General features: G+C 35.7%; 1 pseudogene; it reads left to right on the top strand.

Annotated features, from left to right (window-relative positions):
• The first annotated feature begins 1,385 nt into the window (after positions 1-1,385).
• The window catches only part of LOC109063065, a 29,086-nt pseudogene continuing 20,261 nt past the window's right edge, over positions 1,386-10,210 (top strand).

The raw sequence follows: 10,210 nt of genomic DNA, 5'->3' as shown, positions 1-10,210 counted from the left end.
AAAATATATGTCTTTATCTCATATTATTTAATGGCTAAAAATGAACAGTTGTATTTTTATTAATTAACCTAGCAACCCCCAGAACATCCTAGCAACTGCATAGCAATGCCTTAGCAACCACCAGAACACACTAGCAACAACTTAGCAACTTCCTATCAGCACCCTAGCAGCCACCCAAAACTGCCCAGCAACCACCCAGAACACCACAGAAACTGCCTAGCAACGTCCTAGCATCCTGTCAAAATATCCTAGCAACTGCTTAGCAACCAGATAACAATGCCCTAGCAACTGCCAAGCAACCACACAGAACACCATAGAAACTGCCTTGCAACCACAACCGCACTGTTGTGGCAACTGCCTAGGAACACACCCTAGCAACTACCCCCCAAACTGCCTAGCAACCAAATACAATGCCCTAGTAACCACCCAGAATACTATTAGCAACTGCCTAGCAACACTCTTGCAAAAACTGCCTGTGAACACCCTAGCAATCAAATACAATGCCCTAGTAACCACCCAAAATACTCTAGCAACTGCCTTGAAACCACATAGCAGTCACTTTCACTGTCACTTTCAGTGCCCTAGCAACATGCTAGCAACTGCCTGCCAACACCCTAGCAACCAAATACAATGCCCTGATCATCCAGAACAACCTAGCAGCAACTACCAAAAAAACCTTCCTGGCAATCACAAAGCAGTGACCTAGCAACTGCCCTAGGAACACTCTAGCAAGTTAGCAACTACCCAAAACTGCCTAGCAACCAAATACCAATAACAAAGCAACACACTTGCAACTGCCTGTCAATACCCTAGCAAACCAAATACAATTCCCTAGTAACCACCCAGAATACTCTAACAACTGCCTAGAAACCACATAGCAATGCCCTAGCAACTACCTAGCAACACCACCCTTGCATCTGCTTAGCAACACCCTAGCACCAAATGTAATTGTAATAGGGCATCAATGCCCTAGTAACCACCCTAGCAACTACCCAAAACTGCTTAGCAACCACACAGCAATGCTCTAGCAACAACCCAGAATACTCTAGCAACACTCTTGTACCTAGCAACACCCTAGCAACCAAATACAATGCACTAGTAACCACCCAGAACACCCTACCAACACCCACTCCCATTTTTTTTTTTTTTTCGAAAAATGTACATATCTTGTTTAAAATTATTATTTAAAATGATTTACTTAAGTGTTTTATTCGTTTATATACTAGAATGGATAAATAGATTTTTTCGACAGTATAACTATATCACATGGTTAAATTGTGGCACTTATTTCATGTTTACGTTAGTAGCCGTGCACAGGCATTGATTTGCGTGGTGTTTATCTTGAAGGCTTAGTTTTTGACGCGAGCGTTTGTCCAGCAGACCCGATGGCGGAGCGCGTGCTGGTCATCGGGCGGCGGCGGACGGGAACATGCGCTAGCGTGGAAGTTAGCGCAGTCGCCGCACGTTCAGCAGGTGCTCGTAGCTCCCGGTAACGCAGGAACCGCCAAAAACGGGAAGATCTCCAACTCCGGTGAGAGCGCTAGTCGCACTTTTCTTACGAATAAAAATAAGTGAACAGAATGCATTTAAAAATACACGGAATGCCCGTTCAGACTTTGTGTGTACATGAAGGCGTGTTATAATATTTAATAATATTTTTATCTGCTTTTTCCAGCGGTCGTTGTCTGTGAACAATCACAACACGGTTTTAGCTCAGTACTGTAAGGGATCATAACGTGGGGCTCGTGGTTGTTGGTCCAGAAGTTCCTCTGGCTGCTGGTAAGAGACACTTCATCTGTTCATTATTATCACACTGATAGATGAAGAACGGGAAAGTGGCTTAAACGATCATTTAATTGGATGATGAAAGGCTGTCTTTGTGACATTATTGCATTTAGTTCTTCATATTATCAGAGATAAACTGATCATAATTGTGTGCAAATGTCTGAAAAGAGCAAGTTCACATGCAGATCTAAAGTTGCATGTTCTTTAGAAAAACCTTTTTTTTCCTGAGAGGACCCAAAAATATTTTTCAGTTGAAAATCATCGATTTCATTGAGTAGAGTTTGATTATTTTAATATATTAATACTGATTTAATAATTTAAAATACACTGAAGTCCTCCTGTGGCCCCCCTTGGAAGTTACATGTTGTGAAAACATCCGCTAAATGGGATTTAGATCATGTTTTCTCCTATTTAATATATGCACAGATTATAGTATTTGTACATTTGTGCAGATGTTTGAGCACAAATGTGAGCTTTAAGCCGGAAGGTTTTCCACGATGTGTCTGGTATGCTGACCGTCTCTCAGGTATAGTGGATGACCTGATGTCCGCCGGAGTGTTGTGTTTTGGCCCGTCGGCGAAGGCGGCACATCTAGACTATTAAGAGCTTCTCCAAATCCTTCATGGACCGTCATAACATTCCCATGGCGCGCTGGAGCTCCTTCACCAACCACCAGCACGACTCCTACAGATACATCCGAGGGTACACGCTTGCAACACGAGCAAACGAATGCAACTAGGACTGCAATGATTCACCTTACTCACGATTCGATTCACGATTTTATCTTTACAAAATGAGATTGAAGACATTATACAGTAAATCAGAAGGTGTCCTGTAATTAGACAATTGCTGCACGTTTCTTTGTGTGAAAATGAAATATAACAAAACTAAATTTAAATTTACAAACAAAACCCAAATCAAATTAGCAAGTTACGCAAATAAAATAATATCTTCGTATAAACAAACTAAGGCTTTGTCTGTGCTTTTTTCCGTGGTGTCTGCGCAGTGGGGCAACCGCTGCATTTCAATCACGATCCAAACAAAGATGCAGCATACATGCAAACATGAGCAGTTTTTAATCTAAATTAATTGTATAATTTCGAAATTTGAAGCAAAAACAGAATGGTCTGACTTTAGTTTTTTGAAACTATGCAAGAAAATAAAAATAAATCTGCATGAAACAGAAACAGCAGACGAGCTGAACGAGACTCAGATTCACTCTCTGCCAGCAGGTGGCGCTAATGAGCAGCAGTGATACAGTGTTTCCTTGGTTAAAGGTGCTGTATGTAGGATTGACACCGAGTGGTTGAACTAGGTATTGCAGTCCAAATTAAAAATATTGGAGAGGGTTTTTTTCACCCGGCCCCGCCTCCTCAGACTTGAAAAAACACGCATGTTGCCAGATTGATGAAACCAACAAGAACGAGCACACTTGACGATGAATGAAATAAAATACGCTGTGTTTTCCCGTCAAATGGCAACGCGGGGCGCTGAAATAATTAGGTAAAAAACAGATAGTGGGCGGGTTTCACAAACCAAACAAAGATTGTGTTCGACATTCCGGCCGGAACGCACATTTCCAAAGGAGGAATAACTGACTGTAGCTGTGTATTCAGATAAACAAGTATGTTAACTTAGCATGTTTCGTAAATATCTGCAAACATATTATAGTATTTATATGCTTAATATTCAATTCAATTCAAGTTTATTTGTATAGCGCTTTTTACGACATAGCATTCATATAAACTTCTAATTCGTGATTTGTTTGGCATCTCAAACCGATTTGCATTTAAGTAAAGATCATGTTCCATTAAGTTATTTTGTAAATGTCCTACTGTAAATATATCAAAACTTAATTTTTGATTAGTAATATGCATTGCTAAGCACTTCATTTGATACAACTTTAAAGATGATTTTCTCCAATATTTAGATTTTTTTGCACCCTCAGATTCCAGATTTTCAAATATTGTCCTCCTAACAAACCACACATCAATGGAAATATTATTTATTCAGCTTTCAGATGATGCATAAATCTCAATTTTGAAAAACATTTACCCTTATGACTGGTTTTGTGCTCCGGGGACACATTGGATTTTTATCTTTTGGAATCTAAAACGAGGAATCCTAGGATAAAATTGAAAATGGATACTCAACTTTCTCTGTTGCAGAAAATGAATGCAGCTTGTAAAAACTGCACATTGTAAGGATGCATGTAAAATCTGATTGCTGCTTGTGTGTTTGTGTTCGTTCAGCGCTGAGTTTCCTGCCTCTGGTGGTGAAGGCCAGCGGTCTGGCGGCTGGGAAGGGAGTTGTAGTGGCTCGGGGTTTAAGGACGCGGCCTGTCAGGCGGTTCTGGACATCATGAAGGGTCAGACAGCGTCTCTCTGATGGTTATGATTTTCCACCGCGGGGTTCTGTTTGTGTCTCTTTGAAAGAATGCAATGTGTCCTTGAATGTTTCACGCGTTCACAACATAATTCACTGACTCAAAAGCGCTGAGACAAAAATAGTGTGAAGATTTCAGGCGAGAGTCAACGTCTGTGGATTCTATATTATATAATTAAAGATCATTGTTCCATGAAGATATTCAATGTCCTACTGTAATATATATCAAAACTTCATTTTTGATTAGTATATGCATTGCTAAGAACTTTAATTTGGACAACTTTAAAGGCATTTTCTCAAGTATTTAGAAATGTTTTTTAACCCCTTAAGTGCCTTTAATACATTTTGGGAGTCTCCTTCCCTTGAGTGGGTGCAGTGCAGAGTCATATTCCAGATTTTATAGAACTTTTGGATTCAAAAATATTTGAAAAAATATTTATTTTCTATAAACAGTAATTTAAACTTCTTTAACTTTTTGATACTTCACTATTTGGAAACGATTCCACTTCTGCAATAATCTGACGATTGACTCTTAAAAAAAAGAGTCCACCCTTAGGTCTGTATTCCAAAGGATCCTTGTGATTATAAACATTTAAGTTTAAATAGTGCACTTTCACATCTATATTCAAAAAATGGGGGGTGGCACTTAAAGGGCTAATCATTCCCTACACTTTTTGTAATATTCTATTGTTGTTTTTGAAAGACTCTTCTGCTCAAAAGAGCTGCATTTATGTGATCAAAAATACAGTAAAGAATCTGTTAAACTGTGATTAACTATAAAAAATTATTAACTATTAAAAAATTTAAAATATAAAAAAAAATAAAATACAAATAAAAATCAACAAAACAATAAAATAAACAAAATTATTCTTATGGAAAGTGTGATAGATTTGATTTTGCAGGATTCACAGATGAATAGAAAGTTCAGAAGAACAGCATTTATTTGTAACATTATAAATGTCTTTACCTGCACTTTAGATCAGTTTAATCTTTTAGTTTTTCTGATGTCTCAGGACAAGCGCGTTCGCTTCTTGCGGCGTTGAGACTGTGCTGGTCGTAGGACGCTGCTGGAAGGAGAGGAAGTCTCTGGTAAGTATCTCCTGATGTTAACGAGCGTCTCAGGTGATCAGACGTCACTGGCGTCTCGTCTGTTCTCAGGTTTGTGTTTTCAGTGACGGCGTCACAGTGTCACCGATGCCACCGGTGCAAGATCACAAGCGTCTGCTGGCCGGAGCGACCAGGGGCCCCAACACAGGCGGGATGGGCGCCTACTGCCCCACACCACAGGTCAACACTCCCCGTACATCTCACGGGTCACCTGTCTCTTACATGAATACCGTGGCAATGGACTGTGGCAGCTTATATTCACTTCATGAGCATTTGTACGGTTTAAGGCAAGAGAAACTATCATCAGATACACCATGAACTCAAGATCATCATGACAGCCGTCAAAATAAAAGTTTGGTTTTAACTTGAAGAAAATGTGACAGAAGATATATTATTATTATAGTAGATTATTTAATAAATTATTATAAAATTATAATATTAAATTACATTTATAAATATGTATGCTTCCCAAGTAAATAATAATTAAAAATATAAATCCAACTTATTTTCGTTTTATTACTTTAAAAACATTGTTTTTAATTTTATGAATGATAGTTACAATTATAATTATAATGAGTATTATAAATTCTTTACAATTTATTTATAAATAAACATTAATTTATAAATTAAAAACTTGACAAATGAATAAATTATATTATAAATACACTATATGCTTCTCCATAGTAATAATAATAATGATAAAAACTTTTTATTTAATCATTGAACTAAACTTTAAGTCATTTCACTTTTAATAAATAATTATAATGGTAATTATTTTTAAATATATTATAAAATTAATTAAACATGTATATATAAATCAATATATTAATTATTGAATTAAATTAGAAAGCTTATTTTTTTATTTAATTTAATTTAACTTAACATTACTAAAGGTGTTTTTTAAGGAATATTAAATTCTGCTGGTTGTATATTCTCTATATAATCGTGTATGTGACGAAAAACAAAATCTGAATCTTGAATATATCTTATTTAAAAGCTAACTTCTGTTGTTGCACCACTTAATTTACCAAAAAGATAAAAAGGAATTTGTTAAATCTGTGTTTGATTACATTTTTTAATGTTTAATTTGATTACCACCATTTTTCACATTATATTTTTATTAAATAGTAAATTATTTAAATTTAAGTAAACCATTATAAAATGGTATCCGAAATATTAAACATGGAAAAAAAAAAACAAATGGAAGTAGAAAAACACAAAAAATTACAGTTTGTTATAGAATTGTATACTTTTCGTATTTAATTCCATTTGACATGCTTTCCAGATTTAATTTAACTATCAAACCAAGAATCTAGAAATAAACTAATAATAATAATACATAAATAATTAATAGTGTTGGGCCAGAAATTACGCTGATTTTTATGAGCCCCTGTAGTTTTGATTCCGTTTGGATTAATTTTACAATTAAAACAGAATCAACAAATAAGGAAATAAAAAGTGTGTGTGTGTGTGGGTGTGTTCTGTCTGTGTCGGTGTCTTGATCCTGTGTGTGGTGTGTATGTGTGTGTGTGTGTGTGTGTTGTGTGCAATGTGCGTGTGCGCGTGTGCGTGTGCGTGTGTGTGTGTGCAGGTTTTCAGAGGAGGTTCTCGCAGAGATATCCAGCAACTCGGGTTCTTCAGAAGGACGGTGGATGGCATGAGGAGTAAGAGTGGAAACGCCCGTTAAATGTGGGTTAGCGTGCTGACTAACGGACACTAACTAGTGCACTTAACCTGAGTCTTAACCTATAGACCTGCTTGCAGCATGATCAACCTGCTGTCACACACACTATCTACTGCCTGCCTTCGTTCTCTGATCGAGTTTGATCGTTAGAGGTCTTTATCCAGTTTTTAAAAGCTCTTGTCGTGTTATTTACTGCGAATAAAGATCTCATTGATTTAAATGAAAAGCATCAGAATTTCATCATATAAAAATCAGGATCTGCACCAAATGGCATATTGTGGCGCAGTTTGAGTCTCTGAATACAATTGAGCTGTCTTTTCCTCCATAATTTCACTACATTCAGACTATACGAGCTGATGGATCAGCCAAAATAAGATTTCATCATCCGTTCAATTAAATTGTTTCCATTTTTAAAAAGATTTTTCTGGCTATTATTTCATATATCAGGTTTTATTCTCTCTATATATATATCATGTGTATTTGAATAAATAATAAATAATAAATAAGAGAAATGACTTATTATATCTAATCTTCGCTTTGTGTTTTAATTTATTTAATGATAATACAATTATTTATTATTATTCTTATTATTATGATACATTAATCCATTCATGTTTTGTAATAAATGTATTTTATTGGATAATTATAATACTTACTATAACACATTTAATTAATTATGTGTCCCCTAACAAATTATAATTTTCCTGCTTGGGGTTACTATATATATATCTCTATAAGATATATATATCTATAATATATCTATATATATATATAGATATATAGCATCTATTTCTATTTATTTATTGTAATTGTATTTGTGTGAGTGTATATATATATATCTTAATATATATAATCTATCTATATATCTCGTTCTTTATATCATAGATACCTTATTATAAACATTAAACAAAACATAACATATACAATTGTCATAATTTTAAATCACTGTGTTGTTCTAGACCTGTATGACTGCACTGATTTTTCTGTGGAACATAAATTAGATAGTGTTGAAGACTCTACATGTTAATTTCAGTAAAAACAAGCACCATAAAAATCTGAAAACAGTACACAATCTCCATAGCACTATATTTAATTTGACTCTTTCAGAAGTCACCCAGTGCTTGCGTGACGTGGACGGCAGACACACTTTATGTCATCAGATTCTGTGTTTGAGTGATTTGACGTTGAATTTGATCAGTTCCAGTTCAGTATTCCTAGAACCGAACGTGGAACTGAAGTGAGCGTGATGTTTGAGTTGTGATCGTCAGTCAGTCATCGTGGTCTTGTGTCTCAGGGGTGTTATACGCGGGGGCTGGATGTTTGACTACAGAGGGGAGCGAAGGTCTCCTGGAGCTTAAACTGCCCGCTTGGTTGACCATGAGTGTAAGGTGAGATCAGTTCTGAGGAAGGAATAATACTCTTTCGATCTGATAATATCTGTTCTCTGGCCATGTTGATCCCTTGAGGCAAATTCAAACGGATGAAAAATTTGCTCAGAAAAAATTATAAACACACTACTGATTTTATATGACACGTTTGTACAAGAAAACAACTCTGTTAGAAAGGTGCAGGCAGTGAGTTTTTTTTGTAATCATATTTTGAAAACGATTTACTTTTATTTTGTTCCAACACCAATGGCAAAAAAAAAAACACTTAAACACAAGTATGAAAATAATAATAATGTTCACTAAAACTTTCTATAAGGGTCACTTATGTATATTGCACTGCTGTTCAAAAGTTTTTAATGCTTTTAAAGAAGTCTCTTCTGCTCACCAAGGCGCATAACTAATCAAAAAATAAACAAAAAAAAAAAAAAACAGTAACTTGGAATTGTTTCCAAATTTAAAATATTTTTAGAACCTGTGATAGGATCTTTGAGACCACAGAATAGTTAAAAAGAGCCAGCATTTGTTCGAATAGAAATATATTCTAACATATAGACGTATTTCTGTTATTTTGATAATTAACACACCCTTGCGTGAATAAAATATTACTGTCTTTCAGAAAAAAAAAGGGAAGAATATATATTGACCAAGCTTATGCCAATTGTATATGTTACAAAAGATTTCTATTTTATATCTATATCTTTATATATGATATATCTATATATAATATATAGATAAACACATATTCTATTGAAACTAGAAGTTTTTGTAACAAGAGACAATATGATATGATTAGTCAAATCGAAAAGAAAAGATATTTCACAATCGAACAGTATTTTCTGTTATTTTGATCAATTTAACACACCCTTGCTGAATAAAAGTATTAATTTCTTTCAGAAAAAAAAAGAAAGAAAATATATATTGACCCCAAGCTTCTGCATATTGTATATTGTTACAAAAGATTTCTATTTTGATATATAATCATATATATATATATAGATATATATATATATATATACACAAATATATATTTAAAATAGAAGTCTTTTGTAACAATATAAAAACAATAGCATATATAGTTAGTCAAATAGTTATTTTTAAGATAAATAGCGGTTTTTCGAAATTACTAGCAACTACATTAGAGTTAGGATTTTGTCACAATCACCCAGAACACCCTACCCTAGCAACTACATAGAACACCCCACCCTGGCAACCGCCCAGAACACCTTATCCTAGCAACGACATAGAACCCTGCCCTAGCAACGCCCCAAATGGGCCTGCGAACAACCCTACCACTAGCAACTTCTCAGAACCCCCTATCCTAGCACTACATCGAACACCCCCGCCTAGCCACTACATAGAACACGACCCTAGCACTGCTCAGCCACCCTATCCTAGCAACTACATAGAACACCCACCCTAGCAACTACAAGACACCCTACCCTAGGCAACTGCTCGAGAACACCCTACCCTGCAACTGCTCAGAACCCCCTGATCCTAGCACACTACATTGAACTCCCCACCCTAGCACTACATCGAACACCCTACCTATCAACTACTAAACCCTACCCAGCAACTTGTCTAGAACACTTACCCTAGCAACTACATAATACACCCCACCCTAGCAACTACTAGACACCCTACCCTATCACACTGCTCCGAAACCCTATCCTATCAACTACAATCGAACCCCCACCCTCGCAACTACATAGAATCAGAAAGAGCTTTTATGCCAAGTATCTTTACGCATACAAGGAATGTGTTTAGTGCATACCTTCCAAGCACACACAGACAACACACCACCACAGAAGAAAAAAAAAACACAAATCAATCAATTGAATGAACAGTTGTCTATAGATGATAA

Source organism: Cyprinus carpio, chromosome B1 (assembly GCF_018340385.1).
Source record: "Cyprinus carpio isolate SPL01 chromosome B1, ASM1834038v1, whole genome shotgun sequence".
NCBI classification, from domain to species: domain Eukaryota; kingdom Metazoa; phylum Chordata; class Actinopteri; order Cypriniformes; family Cyprinidae; genus Cyprinus; species Cyprinus carpio.
This window is presented reverse-complemented; position numbering and strand designations above follow the sequence as displayed.